The sequence below is a fragment of the Pongo pygmaeus genome, chromosome 22, assembly GCF_028885625.2.
Source record: "Pongo pygmaeus isolate AG05252 chromosome 22, NHGRI_mPonPyg2-v2.0_pri, whole genome shotgun sequence".
Classification (NCBI taxonomy): domain Eukaryota; kingdom Metazoa; phylum Chordata; class Mammalia; order Primates; family Hominidae; genus Pongo; species Pongo pygmaeus.
This window is the reverse complement of record NC_072395.2, coordinates 7081473-7105613: the sequence shown is the minus strand read 5'-3', so window position 1 is coordinate 7105613 and position 24141 is coordinate 7081473.

The following is a 24141-nucleotide window of genomic DNA, read 5'->3' as shown; positions in this document are numbered from 1 at the left end:
TGGAATGTAATGGAATGGCATGTGGATTTGAAGTTGGAATGAAATGGAATAGAAGGTGAAGTGGAATGTGGGGTGGAATGTGGAGTGGTTTGTGGAATGGAATGGAATGGAAAGTGGAAAGGAATTGAATGGAATGGAAAGTGGAACGGAAGGTGGAATTGAATGGAATGGAAAGTAGAGTGGAATGTGACATGGAATGGCATAGAAAGTGGAATTGAGCCTAATAGAATGTGGAATGGAATCGAATGGAATTTGGAATAGAATGGAATGGAATTGAATGGCACGTGGAATGGAATGGTATGGAACGTGGAATGCAATGGAATGATAAGTGGAATGGAATGGAATGATATGTGGAATGGAATGGAATGGGATGTGGAATGGAATGTGGAATGGGATGTTGAATGGAATGTGGAATGGAATGTAAAAGAATGTGGAATGGATTGTGGAATGGAATGGATTGGAATGTGGAATGGAATGGAATGAAACGCGGAATGGAGCGTGGAATGGAATCAGGAATGGACCGTGAAATGGAAAGTGGAATGGAAGGTGGAATGGAATGCAATGGAATGTGGAATGGAATGGAATGGAATGTGGAATGCAATGGAATGGAACGTGGAATGGAAAGGAATGGAAATTGTAATGGAAAAGAATGAAATGTGGAATGCAAAGGAACAGTATTGAATATGGTATGTAATTGAATGGAATGGAACGGAATGTGCAATGGAATGGAAATGGATGAGGAATGGAATAGAATGGAATGTGGAATGGAATGGAAGGGAATGTGGAATGGAATGGAATGGAATGTGTAATGGAAAGCAAAGGAATAGAATAGAATGGAATTGATTATGGAATGGAACGTGGAATTGAATGGAATGGAAGGTGGAAGGAAACTTGGAATTGAAAGTGGAACTGAACATGGTACGGAATGTAGAATGCAACGTGGAATGGAATGTGAAATGGAATGTGGAATGGAACGTGGAATGGACTGGAAGGGAACGTGTAATGGAAAGTGGAATGGAATGTGGAATGGAATGCGGAAAGGAGTGTGGAATGGAATGTGGAATGGAATGCGGAAAGGAGTGTGGAATGGAATGGAACAGAATGTGGTTAGAATGTGGAATGGAATGTGGAATGGATTGTGGAATGAAATGTGGAATGGAATGTGTAACAGAACGGAATGTAACACGGAATGGAATGTGGAATGGAATGGAATGGAACTTGGAATGCAATGCGGAATAGAATGGAATGGAATGTGGAAAGTAATGTGCAATGGAATGCTGGAATGGAATGGCGTGGAATATGGAATGGAATGTGGAATTGAATGGAATGGAATGTTTTATGGAATGCAAAGCAATGTGGAATATAATGTGGAATGGAGTGGAATGGAATGTGGAATGGAATGTGGAATGGAATTTGTAATGCAAAGGAATGAAATGTGGAATGTCATGTGGAATATAAAGTGTAATGCAAAGTCGAAAGGAATGTAATGCTATGTGGAATGGAACGTGGAATGGCTTGGAATGGCACGTGGTATGGAACGTGGAATGGAACGTGGAAGGGAATGTGGAATGGAATGAATTGTGGAATGGAATGCAATCAAAAGTGGAATGAAATGTGAAATTGATTGTGTAATGGCGTGTTGAATGGAATGGAGAGGAATGTGGAATGAAATGTGGAATGGAATGGAATGGAATGTGGAATGGAATGTGGAATGGAATGCAATGGAATGAGAATGGAATGGAATGCGGAATGCAATGGAATGGAATGTGGACGGAAAGTAATGGAATGTGGAATGGAATGGAATGTAAAATGGAATGTGGAACGGAATATGAAACGGAATGTGGAATGGAATGTATAATGGAATGTGGAATGGAATGTGAAATGGAATGTGAAATGGAATGTAAAATGGAATGTGGAATGGAGAGTGTAACGGAAAGAAATGGAACATGGAATGGAATGGAAAGAACGTGGAATGGAATGGAATGGAATGCCGAATGGAATGGAAATTAACGTGGAATGGAATGGATGGTAGCATGAAAAGGAATGGGACAAGGAATGGAATGGAATGGAATGTGGAATGGAATGGAATGGAATGCGGATGGAAAGGAATGGAATGTGGAATGGAATGAAATGGAATGTGAAATGGAATGTGGAATGGAAATGAATGGAATGAGGAATGGAATGTGGAATGGAATGGAATGTGGATTGGAATGGAATGGAATGCAATGTGTTATGGAATGGAGTAGAATGGAATGTAATTTGGAAAGGAATGTGAAATGGAATGGACTGGAATGTGTAACGGAATGTGGAATGGAATGGAATGGAATGAGGAATGGAATGTCGAATGGAATGGGATGGAATGTGGAATGCAATGGAATGGAATGGTATAGAATGTGGAATGGAATGTGGAATGGAATGGGATGAAATATGGATTGGAATGGAATGGAGTGGAATGTGAAATGGAATGGATCTTAATGTCGAATGGAATATAATGGAATGTGGCATGGAATGTGGAATGGAAAGTGGAGTGGAATGGAATTTAATGTGGAACGGAAGGTGGAATGGAATGGATTGGAATGTGGAATGGAATGTGGAATGCAATGCAATGTGGAATGAAGTGGAATGGAATGTGGAAAGGAATGGAAAGAACCGGGGAATGGAATGTGGAATGGAATGGGCTGGAAAGTGAAATGGAATGTAGAATGGAATGTGGAATGGAATTGAATGCAATGTGGAATGGAATGGAATGCGGAATGGAATGTAATGGAATGTGGAATTGATAGCAATGTAATGTGGAATGGAATGGAACGGAATGTAGAATGAAACTGAATCGAAAAGAATAGAATGTGGAATGGAATTGAATGGAATGTGGCATGGAATGTGGAATGGAAAGTTGAATGGAATGGAACAGAATCTGGAATGGAATGTACAATGGAACGGAACGGAATGTGGAATGGAATGTAATGGAATATGGAATGCAATGTGGTATGGGATGTGGAATGGAATGGAATGGAATGAGGATTGGAAACTGGAATGGAAAGGAATGGAATGTGGAAGGGAATATAGAATGCAATATGGAATGGAAAGTCTAAGAGAATATGGAATGGAATCTGGAATGGAATGTGGAATGGAATGTGGAATGGATGTTGGAATGGAATGGAATAGAATGTGGAATGGAACGTGAAATGGAACAGAATGGAACATGGAATGGAATGTGGAATGGAACGTGGAATGGAATGTGGAATGGAACGTGGAATGGAATGTGCAATGGAAAGTGGAATGGAGCATGGAATGGAAAGTGGAATGGAGCATGGAATGGAATGTGGAATGCAATGTGGAATAGAACGTGGAATGGAATGGAATTGAATGTGGAATGGAACTTAGAAAGGAATGGAATGGAAATTGGAATGGAACGTGGAAAGTAATGTGGAATGGAACTTGGAATGTAAAGTACACTGGAATGTGGAATGGAACGTGGAATGCCGTGAAATGGAATGTGGAATGGAATGTGCAATGGAATGTCGAATGGAACGTTTAATGGAATGGAAGTGAAAGTGGAATGGAAAGTGGAATGGAACGTGGAATGGAGAGCGTGGAATCCAATGGAATGGAAAGTGGAATGGAAACGAAAGGAATGAAATGGAATGTGGCATGGAATGTGGAATGAAACGTGGAATTGAATTGAATGGAATGTGGAATGGAATGTGGAATGTATTGTGGAATGGAATGGAATGGAAAGTGGAATGGAATGTGGAATGGAATGTGGAATGGAATGGAATGGAGAGGAAAGTGGAAAGGAATGTGGAATGGAATGTGGAACGGAATGGAATGGAATGTGGAATGGAATGTGGAATGGAACGTGTAATGGAAAGGAATGGAACGGAATGGATTGTAGAATGGAATGTTGAATGGAATTCGGAATGGAACTTGGAATGGAGAGCAATGGAACGTGGAATGGGATGGAAAGGAATGTTGAATGAAACGTGGAATGGAATGGAATGGAACTTGGAAGGGAATGTGCAATGGAAAGTGGAATGGAACGTGGAATGGAAAGGAATATAAGCTGGAGTGGAACACGGAACGGAATGGCATGGAGCGTTTAATGGAATGTGGAATGGACTATGGAATGGAACGTGAAATGGAATGTGGAATGGATTGGAATGGTATGTGTAATGGAATGTGGTATGGAATGTGGAATGGAATGCAAGGCAATGTGGAATGGAACGTGGAATGGAATGGAATGTGGAATGGAATGTAATGGAACGTTTAATGGAATGTGGAATGGACTGTGTAATGGCATGTGAAATGGAATGAGGAAAGGAATGAAATGGAATGTGGAATGGAATGCGGAAGGGAATGTGGAATGGAATGCAAGGCAATGTGGAATGGAATGTGGAATGGAATGTAATGGAACGTGGAATGGAATGTAATGGAACGTGGAATGGAATGTACTGGAATGTGGAATGGAATGTAATGGAATGTGAAATGTAACATAAAGGAATGCGGAATGGACTGTGGAATGGAATGTAATGGAATGTGGAAAGGAATGTGCAATGGAAGGTAATGGAATGTGGAATGGAACGGAATGGAATTTGGAATGGAATGTGGAATGGAATGTGGAATAGAATGTTGAATGGAACAGAATGGAATGGGAAGTGCAATGGAACTTCAAATGGAATGGAATGGAATGTGGAATGCAATATGGAATGTAGAGTGGAATGTAATGTGGGATGGAATGGAATGGAATATGGAATGCAAAGGAAAGGAATGTTGAATGGAATGTTGAATGGAATGGAATGGAATTTGGAATGGAATGTGGAGTGGAATGGAATGGACTGTGGAATGGAATGGAATGGAATGTGGCCTGGAACGTGAAATGGATTGGAATGGAAAATGGAATGGAATGTGGAAGGGAATGTGGAATGGAACGTGGAATGGAATATAGAATGGAATTGAATGGAATGTGGAATAGAGTTTTTAATGGAAAGTGGAATGGAATGTGGAGTGGAACGTGAATTGGAGAGTGGAAAGGAGTGAAATGGAAAATGGAATGGAAAGTTGAATGGAAGGTGGAATAGATCGTTGAATGTAATGGAATGGAACGTGGAATTGAACGGGGAATGGGATGTGGAAAGGAATGGAATGGAATGTGGAATGGAATGGAAAGGAATGTGGAATGGAATGGAATGGAATGTGGAATCGTATGGAATGGAAAGTAGAATGGAACATGGAATGGAACGTGGACAGCAACGTGGAATGGAATGTGGAATGGAATGAAATGGAATGTACAATGCAGTGGAATGAAATGTGGAATGGAATGTGGAATGGAATGGAATGGAATTTGGAATGGAATGGAACGGAATTTGGAAAGGAAAGTGGAATGGAATGCAATGGAATGTGAAAGGGAATGTGAAATGGATTGGGGAATGGAATGTGGAATGGAATATGGAATGGTGTGGAATGGAATATGGAATTGAACGTAAAGGAAGGTGGAATGGAATGTGGAGTGGAATGCAATTGAATGTCGAATGGAATGGAATGCCTTGTGGCAAGTAATGGTAAGCAATGTGGAATCGAATGGGGAATGAGATGTGTAATTGAACGTGGAACGGAATGGAATGGAATGTGGAATGGAACATGGAATGTTATGGAATGGAACATGCAGTGGAACGTTGAATGGAAAGTGGAATGGAACATTGAATGTAATGTGGAATGGAAGATACAATGGAATGTGCAATGGAATGTGGAATGGAACGTGGAATGGAAAGAAATCGAACATGGAATTCAACATGGAACGGAATGGAATGCAACGTGGAATGGAATGGGCAACGGAATGTGGAATAGAACATGGAATGGAATGAGAATTGAACGTAATGGAATGTGGAATGGAATATGGAAAGGAATTCAATGGAATATGGTATGGAAAGTGGAATGGAATGTGAAATGTAATGCAATGAAATGTGGATTGGAACTGAACAGAATGTGGAATGGAATGGAATGCGGACTGGAATGCATTGGAAAGTGGAATGGATGGTGTAATGTAATGGAATGGAATCTGGGATGGAATGTGGAATGTATTGTGGAGAGGAATGCAATGGAATGTGGAACGGAATGTGGAATGGAATGGAATGGAATGTGGAATGGAATTTGGAATGGCGTGGAATCGATTGAGGAATTGAATGGAATGGAATGTGGAATGGAACGTGGAATGGAATGTGGAATGAAATGTGGAATGGAATGGAATGGAAATTGGAATGGACCGTGGAGTGGAATGAAAAGGAACATGGAATGGAATGTGGAATGGAACGTGGAATGGAACATGGAATACAATGTGAATTGGAACATGGAAAGGAATGAGCAAAGGAATGTGGAAAGGAACGTGGAATGGAATGGAATGGAACGTGGATTGGATAGTGGAATTGAATGGATGGAACGTGGATTGGAAATTGGAATGGACTGTGGAATGTAATGTGGAATGGAACGTGGAGGGGAACGTGGAATGGAACATGGAATACAATGTGAAATGGAACTTGGAAAGAAATGTGCAATGGAACGTGGAAAGGAACGTGGAATGGAATGGAATGGAACGTGGATTGGATAGTGGAATTGAATGGATGGAACGTGGATTGGAAATTGGAATGAAATGTGGAATGTAAAGTGGAATGGAACGTGGAGTGCAATGTAATGGAATATGGAATGGAACATGGAATGGAATGGAATGGAATGTGGAATGGATAGTGGAATGGAATGGAATGGAATGTGAAATGGATCGTTGAATGGAACGTGGAATGGAATGTGGAATGTAATGGAAAGGAATGTGGAATGAAAGGGAATGGAATGTGGAAAGGAATGTGGAATAGAATGTAAAGGAAAGGAATGTGGAAATGAATGGAATGGAATGTGGAATGGAAAGAATGGAATGTGGAATGGAATGGAATGTTATGGAAAGTAGAATGGAATTGAATGGAATGGAATGGAATGTGGAATGGAAGGGAATTTAGCGTGGAATGCAAAGGAAAGGATTATGGATTGGAAAGCAATGGAAAGTAGAATGGAATGGAATGGAATGGAAAGTGAAATGGAATGTGGATTTTAATGAGAAATGGAATGTTTAATGGAATGTGGAATGGAATTAAATGGAACGTGGAATGGAATGGAATGGAAAGTCGAGTGGAATGGAATGGAAGCTGGAATGGAAAGTGGAATGGAACTTGCAATGCAGTGTGGAATAGAATCTGGAAGGAATGTAGAATAGAATGGAATGGAATGTGGAATGGAATTTAATGGAATGCAGAATGGAATGTGGAATGGAATGGAATGGAAGGTGGAATGGAATGTGGAATGGAATGTATTGTGTAATGGAATGTCATTTAATGGTATGGAATATGGAATGGGATGAAATGTGCAGCAGAATCTGGATTGGGATGGAATGGAATGTGGAATGGATTGTGGAATGGAACATGGAATTGAAAGTGGAATGGAACGCGGAATGGAACGTGGAATGCGACGTGGAATGAAAGTGGAATGGAATGTAATTCAAACTGGAACGGAACAGAATGTAATGTGTAATGGAATGAGAATGGAATGGAATGAAATGGAATGGAATGTGGAAAGGAATGCAATGGTATGTGTAATTGAAAGGAATTGAATGTGGAATGGAAAAGAATGATATGGAATGTGGAATGGAATTGAATGGAATGCAATGGACTGTGGAAAGGACTGGAATGGAATGTGGAATAGAATGGAATGAAACGTGGAAGGCAATGTGAAACGGAATGTGGAATGGAACGTGGAATGGAACGTGGAATGGAATGTGGAACGGAAAGTGGAATTTAATGGAATGGAATGGCGAAAGGAACGTGGAATGGAATGGGGAATGCAATCAGGAATGGAGTGGAATGAATGTGGAATCGAATGGAAAGGAATGTTGAATGGAATGTGGAATGGAATGTGGAATGCAATGGTATAGAATGTGGAATGGAATGTGGAATGGAGTGGAATGGAATGTGGAATGGAATGTGGAGTGGAATGGATTGTGGAATGCAATGTGGAATAGAACGGAATGGAATTTGGAATGTAAAGTGGAATGGAACGAAATGGAATTTAAAATGGAATCTGGAATGGAATGGAATGGAATTTGGAATGGAATGTTGAATTTAATGTGCAGTGGAATGTTGAATGCAACTTGGTATGGAAAGTGGAATGCAATTTGGAATGGAAAGTGGAATAGAATGTGGAATGGAATAGAATGCAATGTGGAATGGAATGAAATGGAAAGGAATGGAATGGAATGTGGATTGGAATATTATGAAATGTGCAATGGAATGTTCAATGGAATTGAATGTAATGGAATGTAGAATTGAAGGTGGAATCTAATGAAATGGAATGTGGAATGGAATATGGAATGGATTGTAGAATGGAATGGAATGTAATGGAATGTGGAATGTAATGGAATAGAATGGAGTGTGGAATGGAAGGTGGAATTGAATGCAATGGAAGGTGGAATAAAACGTGGAAGGAAAGGCATGGCATATGTTATGGAAGGGAATAGAATGTGGAATTGAATGGAATGGAATGTGGAATGGAATTGAATGGAATGTGGAACGGAGTGGAAGGGAATTGAATGGAATGTGCAATGGAATGTTATGGAATGGAATGGAATGGAATGTGGAATGGAATGGAATTGAATGGTATGTGGATTGCAATCGAATGAAATATGGAATGGAATGGAAGGGAATGGAATGTGGAATTGAAGTTGAAATGGAATGGAATGGAATGTGGAAAGGAGTGTGGAAAGGAGTGGAGTGGAATGTGGAATGGAACGTGGAATGGAATGGAATGGAATGTGTTATTCAATGGAATGAAACCTGGAATGAAACGTGGAATGGAACATGGAATGGAACTTGGAATGGAACGTAGAATGCAAGTTGGAATGGAATGTGGAATGTAATTGAATGGAATGTGGAATGTAATTGAATGGAATGCAATGTGGAATGGAATGGAATGGAATGCAATGTGGAATGCAATGGAATTGAAAGTGGAATGGAATGTGGAATGGAACGGAATGGAATGTGGACTGCAAAGGAATGGAAAGAAATGTGGAATTAAACGGAATGGGATGTGGAATGGAATGGAATAGAATGTGCAATGGAAAGGAATGGAACGTGGATTAGAATGTGGAATGGCATGTGGAATGGAATGTGGAATGTAATTGAATGGAACGTGGAATGGAATGTAATGGAATGGAAGGTGGAATAGAATGCAATTATATGGAATGGAATGCAGAATGGAATGGAACAGAATGTAGAATGGAATCTTGAGTGTATTGTGGAATGGAATGTAAAATGGAATGTGGAATGGAAAGGAATGTAATGTGCAATGTAAAGTGGAATGGGCTGTGCAATGGAAAGTGGAATGGAATGGAATGGAATGTGGGGTGGAACGTGGAATGGAATGAAATGGAACGTTGAGTGGAACGTGGAATGGTACGTGGAAGGGAACTTGGAATGGAATGAAATGTGGAAAGGAATAAAAAGGAATGTGGAATGGTATGTGAAATGGAATGTGGAAAGGACTGTTGAATGGAATGTTGAATGGAATGCAAAGGAATATGGAATGGAATGTGGAATGAAATCTAGAATGGAATGTGGAATGGAATGCAAAGGAATATGGAATGGAATGTGGAATGAAATCTAGAATGGAATGTGGAATGGAATGTCGAAGTGAATATGAAATGGAATGGAATGGATTGTGGAATGGAATGTGGAATAGAAAGTGGAATGGAATGTGGAATGTAATGGAATGGAATGTGGAATGGAATGTGGAATAGAATTTGGAAAGTAATGTGGAATGGAATGGAATGCGGAATGGAAAGGATTGGAATGTGGAAAGCAATGTGGAATGGAATGCAAAGGAATGCGGAATGGAAAGGAAAGGAATGTGGAATGGAATGTGGAATGGAACAGAATGGAACGTGGAATGGCATGTGGAATGGAGTGTGGAATTGAATGTGGAATGGAAAGGAATAAAATGTGGAATGGAATGTGGAAAGGAGTGTGGAATGGAATGGGGAAAGGAAAGGAAAGGAATGTGGAATGGAATGTGGAATCGAATGTGCAATGGAATGGAGTGGATTGTGGAATCGAATTGAATGGAATGGTGTGGAATATGGAATGGAATGCAATGGAATGTGCAATGGAACGTGGAATGGAACGTGAAATTGGCCGTGGAATGGAATGTGGAAACGAAGGTGGAATGGAAAGGAATGGAAAGTTAAATGGAATGTGGAATGGAATGGAATGGATCATGTAATGGACTGTGGGATGTAATGGAATGGAATGTGGAATGGAATGTGGAATGAAACGTGGAATTGAATTTGGAATGGAATGTGTAATGGAATGTGGAATGTAGTTTAATTGAAATTGGAATGGAATGGAATGGAATGTGGAATTGAATGGAATGGAATGGAACGTGGAATAGAATGAAATGGAATGGAATGGAATGCGGAATGGATTGAAATGGAATGTGGAAATCCATGTAATGGAATGGAATGTGAAATGGAATGTAAAGGAATGCGGAATGTATTGGAGTGGAATGTGGAAATGAATGGAAAGGAAAGTAGAATGGAATATGGAATGGAAGGTTTAATGGAATTTGGGATGGAATGGAATTTAATGAGGAATGGAATGGAATGGGATATGTAATAGAATGTAATGGAATGGAATGTGGAATGGAATGTGAAAAGGAAGCTGCAATGGAATGGAATGGAATGGAATGCGGAATGGAATGGAATGGAATGTAGAATGGAATATGGAATGGAATGGATTGGAATGTGGAATGGAATGTGGAATGGAATATGGAATTAAATGAGGAAAGTAATGGAATGGAATGAAATGGAATATATTGTGGAATGGAATGGAATGGAATGCGGAATAGATTTGAATGGAATGTAAAATGGAATGGAATGGAATGGAATGCAATGTGGAATGGAATGGAATGGAATGAAATGGAATACGGAATAGAATGTGGAATGGAATGGAATGGAATGGAAAGTGCAATGGAATGGAATGGAATGTGGGATGGAATGGAATGGAATGGAATGTGGAATGGAATGGAATGGAATGGAATGGAATGGAATGGAATGGAATGGACGGGAATGACAAATTGAATGGAAAGAGGAATGGAATTTGCAACGGAATGGAATGGAATGGAATGTGGAATGGAAAGGAAAAGAATGTGGAAAGGAATGGAATGGAATGGAATGGAATGGAATTGGGAATGCAGTGGAATGGTATGGAATGGAATGGAATGTGGAATGGAATGGAATGGAATGTGGAATGGAACGGAATGAAATGTGGAATGGAATGGAATGGAATGGAATTTAATGTGGAATGGAATGGAATGGAATGTGGAATGGAATGGAAACGAATGTAGAAAGGAATGGAATGGAATAGAATTGAATGTGGAGTGGAATGGAATCTAATGGAAAGTGTCATGGAATCGAATGAAATGTTGAATGGAATGGAAGGCAATGTGGAATGCAATGTGGAATGAAACTTGGAATGCAATGGAATGGAACGTGGAATGGATAGTGGAATGGAATATGGAATGGAAGGTGTAATGTGGAATGGAATGGAATAGAATGTGGATTGGAATGGAATTGATTGTGGAATGGAATGGAACGGAATGGAATATGGTATGGCATGGAATGGAATATGGAATGGAATGGAATGGAATGTGGAAAGGGATGGAATGGAATGTGCAATTGAATGGAATGGAATGGAATGGAATGTGGAATGGAATGGAATGGAATGTGGAATGGAATGTAAAGGAATGTGGAATGGAAAGAAATGGAATGGAATATGGAATGGAATGGAATGAGGAATGGAATGGAATTCAATGGAATGGAATATGAAAAGGAATGGAATAGAATATGGAATGGAATGGAATGGAAAGCAGAATGGAAACGAATGGAATGTGAAATGGAATGAAATGGAATGGAATGGAATGTGGAATGGAATAGAACTTGCAATGGAATGTGCAATGGATTGGAATGGAAAGTGGAAAGTACCGTAAAGGCATGTTGAATGGAATGGAATATAATGTGGAATGGAATGGAATGTAATGTGTAATGGAATAGTATGGAATGTGGAATGGAAGGGAATTGAATGTGGAATCGAATGGAATGGAATGGAACGTGGAATGGAAAGAAAAGGAACGTGTAAAGGGATGGAGTGGAATGCGGAATGGAATGGAATGTAACGTGGAATGCAAAGGAATGAAACATGGAATGGAATGCAATGGATTGGAATGTGTAATGGAATGGAATGGAATGTGGAATGGAATGGTATGGAAAGTGGAATGGAATGGAATGGAATGTGGAAAGGAATGAGCAATGGAATGGAATGAAATGGAATGGAATGTGGAATGGATAGAATGGAATGGAATGGAACACAGAAGGGAATGGAATGGAATGTGTAATGGAATGGAATGTGGAATGGAATGTGGAATGGAAAGGAATGGAATCGAATGGAATCTGCAATGGAATAGAACCAAATGGAATGTGGACTGGAAAGGAATCTAGAATGGAATGGAATGGAATGGAATGTGGGATTGAATGGAATTGAATGTGGAATGGAATGGAACGGATTGTGGAATGGAATGGAATGTAATGGAATTGAATGTGGAATGCAATGTAGTTTATTGGAATGTGGAATGGAATGGAACGTGGAATGGAATGTGAAATGGAATGGAATGGAATGGGGAAAGCAAAGGAATGGAATGGAATGTGGAATGGAATGGAATATGCAATGGATTGGAATGGAATGGAATGTGGAATGGAATGGAATGGAATATGGAAAGGAATGGAATGGAATGGAATGGAATGGAATGGCATGGAATATGGAATGGATTGCAATGGAATGGATTGGAATGTGTAATGGAATCGAAAGAAATGTGGAATGGAATGGAATTGCATGTGGAATGCAAAGTGGAATGGAACGTGGAGTGGAATGGAACGTGGAATGGAAAGTGGAATGGATAGTGTAATGGAACGTGGAATGGAATGTGGAATGTGGAATGTAATGCAATGGAATGTGGATTTAAATGGAATTGAATGCGGAATGGAACGGAATGGAATGGATTGGAGAATGGCATGGAATTGAAGGTGGAATGGAATCGAATGGAGTGGAAATTGGAAGGGAATGGAATGGAAATTGGAATGGAATTGAATGGAATGGAATGTGGAATGGAATGGAGTGGAATGGAATGTGGAATGGAATGCCATGGAACGGAATGTAATATGGAATGGAATGGACTGGAATGTGTAATGAATTGGAATGGAAGGGGAATAGAATGTGATGGAATAGAATGGAATGTGAAATGGAATGGAATGGAATGTGTAATGGAATGGAGTTTAATGGAAAGTGGAATGGAATGAAATGGAAGGGAATGGAATATGCAATGGAATGGAATGTGTAATGGAATGTCGAATGGATTGGAATGGAATGGAATGGAATGTGGAAAGGAACAGAATGGAATGGAATGGAAAGTGGAAAGGAACAGAATGGAATGGAATGGAATGTGGAATGAAATGAACAGGAATGTGGAAAGTAACGGAATATAAAGTGGAATGGAATGGAAGGGAATATGGAATGGAATGGAAAGGAAGGTGGAACGGAATGGAGTGGAATGTGGAAAGGAATGTAGTGTAATGTTGAATGCAATGGCATGGAATGTGGAATGGAATTGAATGGAACATGGAAATGAATGTGCAATGGAATGGAATGAAATGGCATGGAATGTGGAATGGAAAGGAATGGAATGTGGAATGGAAAGGAATGTGTAATGGAATGTGGAATTGAATGTAATGGAATGTGGAATGGAAAGGAATGTGTAATTGAATGTGGAATGGAACGGAATGTAATGGAATGGAATGTGGAATGGAATGGAATGGAATGAGGAATGGAAGCTAATGTGGAATGGAATATGGAATGGAATGGAATGGAATGGAATGGAATCGGGAATGGAATGGGAAGGAATGTAATGGAGCGTGGATTGGAATGGCATGTTGAATGGAATGGAATGGAACGGAATGTGGAATGAAATGGAATGGAATTGAGTGTGGAATGGAATGGAATGGAAAGGAATGGATTGTGGAATGTAATGGAATGAAATGTGCAATGGAACGAATGTTATGTGGAATGGAATATGGAATGGAACGTGGAATGGAATGGAATGGAACGTGGAATAGAACGTGGAATGAAACGTGGATTGGAACGAAACGTGGATTGTTTAATGGAATGGAATGGAATGTGGAATGGAATGGAATGGAATGTGGAATGGAATGGAAAGGAATGTGGAATGGGATGTGCAATGGAATGGAAGAAATGGAATGGAATGTGGAATGGAATGGAATGGAATTTGGAATGGAATGGTATGTGGAATTGAATATGGAGTGGAATGGAATGTGGAATGGAATGTTGAATGGAATTGAATGGATTGTGGAATGGAACAGAATGGAATGTGCATTGGAGTGAAATGGAATGTGTATTTGAATGGAATGGAATGGAATGTGGAATGTAATACAATAAAATGGAATGTGAAGTGGAATGGAATATGGAATGGAATGTGTAATGGAATTGAATGGAATGGAATGTCGAACGGAATGGAATGTTGAATGGATTGGAATGGAATGCGGAATGGAATGGTATGGAATGTGGAATGGAATGGAATGGAATTTAGAATGGAATGCAGTGGAATGGAATGGAATGAAATGGAATGTGCAATGGAAAATGGAATTGAATGGAAACGAACGTGGAATGGAATGTGGAATGGAACACAAGGGAACGTGGAATGGAATGGAAAGGAATGGATTGTGGAATGGAATGTTATGGAACGTGGAATGGAATGGAATGGAATGAGGACTGGAATTTGGAATTGAATGGATAGTGGAATGCAATTGAATGGAAGGGAATGTGGAATGGAATGTTTAATGGAATCTGATGGAATGTGGAATGGAATGTGGAATGGAATGTGGAATGGAATGGAATGGAATGTGGAATGCAATGTGGAATGGAATGGAATGCGAAGTGGAATGGAATGGAATGGACAGAGGAATGGAATATGGAATAGAGTGGAATGGAAAGTGGAATAGAATGTAGTAGAATGTGGAATGGAACGTGAAATGGATCGTGGAGTAGAACATCGAATGGAATATGGTATGGAACGTGTAATGGAATGCAATGGAACGTGGAATGGAATTGAATGTCGAATGGAATGTAATGGAATGGAATTTAATTAAACAGGACCAGGAATGGAATGGAATGTGAAATAGAATGGTATCGAATAAGGAATGGAATGTAATGGAATGTGTTATGGAATGCAATGGAATGGGGAATGGAATGTGGAAAGCAATGGAATGGAGTGTAGAATGGAATCTGGAATCTAATGGAATGGAATGTGGAATGGAATGTGGAAAAGAATGTGGAAAAGAATGTCGAATATAACGGAATGGAAGATGGTATGCAATATGGAACGGAGTGTGAAATGTAATGCGGAATGGAATGCAATGGAATGTAGTATGGTATGTGGAATGGAAGTGAATGGAATGTGGAATGGACTGTGGAAAGTAATGTGGAATGGAACGGATTGGAAGGTGAAATGGAATGTGGAATGGAATGTAGAATGGAATGTGAAATGTATTGAAATTGGATGTGGAATTCAACGTGGAACGGAAGGGAATGGGAAGTGGAATGGAACGTGGAACGGAACGTGGAATGGAATAGAATGGAACGTGGAATGGAATGGAACGGAATGTGGAATGGTATGGAACGGAACGTGGAATGGTATGTGTTAAGGAATGTGGAAAATAATAGAATGTAATGTGGAATGGAATGTGGAACGGAATAGTGAGAGTAACGTGGAATTTAAAGTGGAATGGAATGGAATGGGATGTGGAATGGAATGGAATGGAATGGGGAATGGAATGTGGAATGGAATGGAACAGAATGTGGAATGGATTGTGGAACGGAATGTGGAATGGAATGTGGAATGGAATGTGGAAAGGAATGTGGAATGTAACAGAATGGAATGTGAAATGAAACGGAATGGAATGTGGAATGGAATGGAGTGGAATGAGGAATGGAATGCAAAGGAATGAGGAATGGATTATGGAATGAATTGTGGAATGGAATGTGGAATGGAATGTGGAAAGGAATGTTTAATGTAACGGAATGGAATGTGAAATTGAATGTAATTGAATGTGGAACGGAATGTGGAACGTAATATGGAATGGAATGTGGAAAGGAATGTGGAATGCAACGGAAGGGAATGTGAAATGTAATGGAATGGAATGTGGAAAGGAATGTGGAATGCAACGGAAGGGAATGTGAAATGTAATGGAATGGAATGTGGAATGGAATGGAATGTGGAATGGAATGTGGAAAGGCACGTGCAAGGTTACAGAATGGAATGTGAAATGGACTGTGGAATGGATTAAGGAATGGAATGTGGAAGGGAATATAGAATGAAATTCGGATAGGAATGTGGAAAAGAATGTGGAATGGAACAGACTGGTATTTGGAATGTAACGGGGAAAGCAACCTGGAATGGAATGTGGAATGGAATGGAATGGACGTGTAATGGAATGTGAAATGGAAAGGAATGGAATGTGGAATGGAATGGAATGGAATGGAATGGAATGTGCAATGGAATGTGGAAAGTTAAGTGTAATGGAATGGTATGGAATGTGTAATGGAACGTGGAATGGAATTGAATCGACTTTGGAATGGAACGTACAATGGAACGTGGAATGAAATGGAATGTAATGAGGAATAGAATGGAATGTGGAATGGAGTGGAAGGGAAGGTGGAATGGAATGTGGAATGGAATGGAATGGAATGGGGAATGGAATGGAATGGAATGTGAAATGGAATGTGGAACAGAATGTGCAATGTAATGTGGAATGGAATGTGAAAAGGATTGTGGAATGCAATGTGGAAGGGAATGCAATGGTATGTCAAATGGAATGTGGAATGGAATGTGAAATGTAATATGGAAAGAAATGTCGAATGGAATGTAATGGAACGTGAAATGGAATGGAATGGAATATGGAAGGGAACGTGGAATGGAACGTGGAAAGGAAATTGGAATGTAATGGAATGGAATGTGGAATGGAAAGTTGAATGGAATGTGCAATGGAATGGAATGTGGAATGGAAAGTTCAATGGAATGTGCAATGGAATGGAATGGAATGGAATGGAATGTGGAATGGAATGGAATGGAATCAGGAATAGAAAGTAATAGAATGGAACTTGGAATGGAATGTGGAATGGAGTGTGGAATGGAATCTGTAATGAAACGCAATGGAATGTGAAATGGAATTTGGAATGGAATGTGGAATGGAATGTCAAAAGTAATGGAATGGAATGTGGAATTGAAAGTGGTATGGAAAGGAATAGAACGTGGAATTTAATGTGGCATGGAATGGAAAGGAATATGGAATGGATTGTGGAATGGAATGTGGAATGGATTGTGGAATGGAATTTGGAATGGAATGTGGAATGGAATGTGGATTGGAATGTGGAATGGGAAGTGGTATGTAACCTATAAAGGAACGTGGAATGTAATGGAATGGAACGTGTATTGGAATGTGAAATAGAATGGAATTTGGAATGAAATGTGCAGTGTAATGTGGAATTAAACGTGCAAAGGAAAGGAATGGAATGTGGAATGGAATGTGCAATGGAATGGAATGGAATGTGGAATGGAATGGAATGGAATGTTGAACGGCATGTGGAATGGAATGTGGAATGGAACGGAATGTAATGTGGAATGGAATGTTGAAGGGAAAGTGGAACGGAATGGAATGTAATGCGGAATGGAACGTGGAGTGATATCGAATGGAAGTTGGAATAGAAAGTTGAATGGAACATGGAATGGAATGTGGAATGCAATGGAATGGAAAGAGGAATGGCATTTAATGGAATGTGGAATGGAATGTGGAATGGAATACGAAATGTAATGTGGAACGGAATATAGTATGAAAGTGGAATGGAATGTTGAATGGAATGTGGAATGGAGTGTCGAATGGAATGTGTAATGGAACAGAAAGGAATGTGAAAAGGAATGTGGAATGGAATGTGGAATAGATAGTCAAATATAATGCAATGGAATGTTTAATTGAACGTGGAAAGGAAAGGAATTTAATGTGGAATGCAATGTGGGATGGAATCTAATGGACTGTGGAATGGATTGTGGAATGGAATGTAGTAGAACGTGGAATGCAATGTGAAATAGAGTGTAATGGAATGTGAAATGGAGTTTGGATTGCGATGTGGAATTGGAAATGGAATGGAATGGAATGGAACGTGTAATGGAATGTGGAAAGGAATGGAATGGAAAGTGGAATGCAATGGAATTGAAAGTGGAATAAAATGTGGAAAAGAAAGTGTAATGAAATGGGATATAAAGGGGAATGGAACGTGTAATTTAATTGAATGGACCTTGGAATGGAACATAGAATGCAACGTTGAATGGAATGTGAAATGGAATGGAATGGAATGTGGAATCAATTGAAGGGAATTTGGAATAGAATGGAATGGAATGTGGAATGGAATGTGGAATGGAATTGAAAGTAATGGGGAATGGAACGAAATGGAATGTGGAATGCAACGCGGAACGGAATGTGGCATGGAATATGGAATGGAATGTGGAAAGGAATGCGAAATGGAACGCTGTGGAATGTGAAATGGAATGTGGAATGGAAAATAATGGAATGTGGAATAGAATGTGGAACGGAATGTGGAACGGAATGTGGAATGTAATGTGGAAAGGAATCTGGAATGGAACGTAATGGAATGTGAAATTGAATAGAATGGACTGTGGAATGTAATGTTTAGTGGAATGCAATGGAATGTGAAATGGAATTTGGAATAGAACGGAATGGAATGTGGAAAGCAATGGAATGGAATGGTATGGAATGAGGAATGCAATGGAATGGAATGTAGAATGGAATGGAATGGAATGTGGAATGGAATGTGGAATAGAATGGAATGGAATGTGGAATGGAATGGAATGGAATGGTATGAAATGTGGAATGGAATGGAAGGGAATGTGGAATGGGATGTGGAATGGAATGGAATGGAAGGCGGAATGGAACATGGAATGGAAGGTGTAATGGAACGTGCAATGGAAAGTGGAATGGAACGTGGAATGGAATGATTAATAGAATGGAATGGAATGTGGAATGGAATGGAATTTAATGGAATGTGGAATGGAATGTGGAATAGAATGGACTGGAAAGTGGAATAGAATGGAATGGAACGTGGAATGGAATGGAAAGGAATGGAATGTGGAATGGAATGGAATGGAATGAAATGTCGAATTGAATGGAGTGCAATGTGGAATGGAATGGAATGGAATGTGGAATGGAATGGAATGGGAAGAGGAATTGAATGGAATTGAATGTGCAATGGAATGGAATGGAATGTGGAATGGAATGGAGTGGAAATGAATAGAATGTGGACTGGAATGGAAAGGAAAGTAACGGAATGTGGAATGGAATGAAATGGAATGGAATGTGGAATCGATTGGAACGGTTTGTGGAATAGAATGTAATGGTAGGTGGAATGGAATATGGAATGGAATGTGGAAACTTATGTTGAGTGGATTGGAAAGAAATGTGGAAAAATTGGAGTGTAATGTTGAATGGAATGGAATGGAAAAGAATGTGGACTAGAGTGCAATTCAATGGAAATGAATGTGGATTGCAATGGAATGGAATTTGGAATGGAATGTGGGATGAAATGGAAAAGAATGTTGAATGGAATGGAATGGAATGTGGAATGGAATTGAATGGAAAATGGACTGGAATGTGGAATGGAATAGAATGCAATGGAATGGAATGGAATGTGGAAGGTAACTGAATGGAATGTTGAATGCAATGTGAAAAGGAGTGGAATTGAATGTGGAATTCAATGTGGAATTCCATGAAATGGGACGTGGAATGTAACGTGGAATGTAACGTGGAAGGGAATGGATTGGAATGAGGAATGGAATGTGGAATGGAATGTAATATGGAATGGAACGTGGAATGGAACGTGGAATGGAATGAAATGGAAGGTGGAATGGAATGTTGAATGCAATGTGGAAAGGAATGGAATGCAATGTGGTATGGAATGTGGGATGGAATCGAAAGGAATGGGGAATGGAATGGAATGGAATATGGAATGGAACGTGGAATGGAACGTCGAAAGGAATGGAATTGAACGAATAATGGAATTTGGAATGGAATGAAATGGAACGTGGAATGGAATGTGGAATGGAATGTGGAATAAAATGGAATGGAATGTGGAATGGAATGGAATGGAAAGTGGAATGGAATGGAATGGAATGTGGAAAGGAATGGAATGGTATGTGAAATGGAATGGAATGGAATGTGGAATGGAATGGATTGGAATGGAATGTGGAATGGAATGGAATGGAAAGTGGAATGGAATGGAATGGAATGTGGAAAGGAATGGAATGGTATGTGAAATGGAATGGAATGGAATGTGGAATGGAATGGATTGGAATGGAATGTGGAATGGAATGGAATGGAATGTGCAATGGAATGGAATGGAACGTTGAATGGAATGTTCAATGGAATGGTATGGAAGGGAATGTGGAATTGAAGATGGAAAGGAAAGGAAAGGGATGTGGAATGGAATGTGCAACGGATGGTGGAATGGAATGCAATAGAATGTGGAATGGATTGGAATGGAATGGAATGTGGAATGGAATGTGCAACGGATTGTGGAATGGAATGGAATGGAATGTGGAATGGATTGGAATGGAATGGAATGTGGAAAGGAAGGTGGAATTGAATGGAATGAAATGTGGAATTGAATGTGGAACAGAATGCAATGGAATGAGGAATGGAATGGAATGGAATGCGGAGCAGAATGGAATGGAATGTGGGATGGAATCAAATGCATTGTGGAAAGGAATGGATTGGATTTGAATGGAATGTGGAATGGAGTGGAAAGGAATAGAATGAAATGTGGAATGGAAAGGAATGGTAGGTGGAATGGAATGGAATGGAATGTGGAATTGAAGTTGAAATGGAATGGAATGGGATGTGGAAAGGAATGTGGAAAGGAGTGGGGTGGAATGTGGAATGGAAAGTGGAATTGAATGGAATGGAATGAGGAATGGAATGGAATGTGGAATAGAATGTACTGGATTGTGGAATAGAACGTGGAATGGAAAGTGGAATGGAACGTTGAATGGAACGTGGAATGGAACATGGAATGGGATGTGGAAAGGAATGTGGAATGGAATGCAATGGAATGTGGAATGGAATGCAATGGAATGTGGAATGGAATGGAATGGAATGTGGAGTAGAATGGAATGAAACGTGGAATGGTAAGGAAAGGAATGTGTAATGGAAAGGAATGGAATGCGGAATGCCATGGAATGGTATGGAATGTTGAAAGGAATGTAATGGAATTTGCAATGGAATGGAATGTAGTCTGGATAGGAATAAAATGGAATGTGGAATGGAATGGAATGGAATGTGGAGTCGAATGGAATGGAATGGAATGTGGAATGGAATGCAATGGATTAGAATGAAATGTAATGGAATGTGGAATGGAACGTGGAATGGAAGGTGGAATGGAATGGAATGGATTTTGGAATGGAATGGAATGGAATGGAATTTTCAATGGAAAGGAATGGAATGTGTAATGCAATGGAATGGTATGGAATGTGGAATGGAATGGAATGGAATGGAATGAGCAATGGTATGCATTGGAATGGAATAGAATGGAATAAATTGAGCAATGGAATGCATTGGAATGTGGAATGGAATAGAAGAGAATGTGCAATGGAATGGAATGAAATGTGGAGAGGATTGAAATAGAACGGAATGTGGAATGGAATTCAATGGAATGGTGAATTGAATGGAGTGGAATGTGGATTGTAATCGAATGGAAAGTGGAATGGAATGGAATGGAATTGAATGGAATGTGTAATGGAATGGAATGGAATGGAACGGAATGTGGAATGGAACGGAATGGTATAAGTAAAGGAATGGAATCGAATGTGGAATGGAATGGAATGGAAGGGAATGTGGAATTGAAGTTGGAATGGAATGTTATGGAATGTGGAAAGGAATGTGGAAAGGAGTGGAGTGAAATGTGGAATGGAATTGAACGGAATGGAATGGAAATTGAAATGGAATGGAATGGAAAGTGGAATGGAATGGAATGATGAGGAGAGTGTAATGGAATGCAATGGAATGTGGAATAGAATGTGGAATGGAAAGTGGAATGGATTGGAGTGGAAAGTGGAATGGAATGGAATGGAATGTGGAAAGAAATGAAGAATGGAATATGGAATGGAATGGAGTGGAATGTGGACGGGAATGTGGAATGGAATGGAGTGGAATGTGGAATGGAATGTGGAATGGAGTGGAATGTGGAATGCAATGCAATTTAACGTTTAATGGAATGTGGAATGGTATGGAATGGAACGTGGAATGGAACGTTTAATGTAAGGTGGAAAGGATTGTGGAATTATGTGCAATGGAATGTGGAATGAAATGTCAAATGGCATGCAATGGAACATGGAATGGAGAGTGGAATGGAACTTGGAAAGGAACGTGGAATGGAAGGTGGAATGGAACGTGGAAAGGAATGTCAAATGCAATGGGGAATGGAATGCAATGGAATGTGGAATAGATTGTGGAATGGAATGGAATGTGGAATTGAAAGTAAAATGGAATATGGAATGGAATTTGCAATGGAATGGAATGGAATATGGAATGGAATCTGGATTCGAAGGTAAAGTAGCATGGAATGTAAAATGGAATGTGGAATGGAATGTGGAACGGAATGTGGAATGGAATGTAGAATGGAATATGGAATGGAATGTGAAATGGAATGGAATGGAATGTGCATTGGAATGTTGAATAGAATGGAAGTGGAATGGATTGTTGAATGGAATGTGGAATGGAATGCGGAATGGAATGGAGTGTATTGTGGAATGGAATGTGCAATGCGATGGAATGGAATGTGGAATGGAATGTGGAATGGAATGGAATGGAATGCAATGTGGAATGGAATGTGGAGTGGAATGGAACATAATGTGGAATGCAATGTGGAATGGAATGGAATGGAATGTTGAAAGGAATGTGTAATGAAATGGAGCGGAAAGTGGAAGGGTATGTGGAATGTAATGGAATGGAATTTGTAATGGAATCTGGAATGGAATGGAATGGAATGTGGAACTGAATGGAATGGAATGTGGAATGGAATGTGGAATGGAATGTGGAATATAATGGAAAGAATGTGGAATAGAATGTGGAATGCAATATGGAATGGAATGCGGAATGGAATGGAATGACATGTGGAATGAAAAGTGGAATCGAATGGAATGGAATGGAATGTGGAATGGATTGGAATGGAATGGAGTGTTGACTGGAATGGAATGGAAGGGAATGTGCAGTGGACTGTGGAATGGAATGGAATGGAAATTGGAATGGAATGTGGAATGGAATGGAAAAGAATATGGAATGGAAGGTGGAATAGAATGGAATTGAATTTGGAATGGAATGTGGAATGGAATGGAGTGCAACGTTGAATGGAATGGAATGCAACATGGAATGGAATGGAATGGAATATGCATTGGAATGGAATGGAATGGAAGATGGATTGGAATGGGATGGAATGTGGAATGGAAAAGAATGGAATGTGGAAGGGTAGGTGTAATGGAATGGAATGGAATGTGGAATGGGATGTGGAATGGAATGGAATGTGGAATAGAAAAGTGGAATGGAAAGGAATGGATTGGAGTGTGAAATGGATTGGAATGGATTGTGGAATGGAATGTGGAATGCGATGGAATGTTTAATGCAATGTGAAATGGAAAGGAATGCAATGAAACGGAATGTGGAATTTAATGGAATGGAAAGGTATGTGGAATGGAATGGAATGGAAAGGAATGGAATGTGCAATGGAATGAAATGGAATGTGTAGAAGTATGGAATGGAATGGAATGTGTAACAGAATGGAATGGAATGGAATGGAATACGGAATGTAATGCAATTGAATTTGGAATGGAAAGGAATGGAATGTGGAATGGAACTGAATGGAATATAGA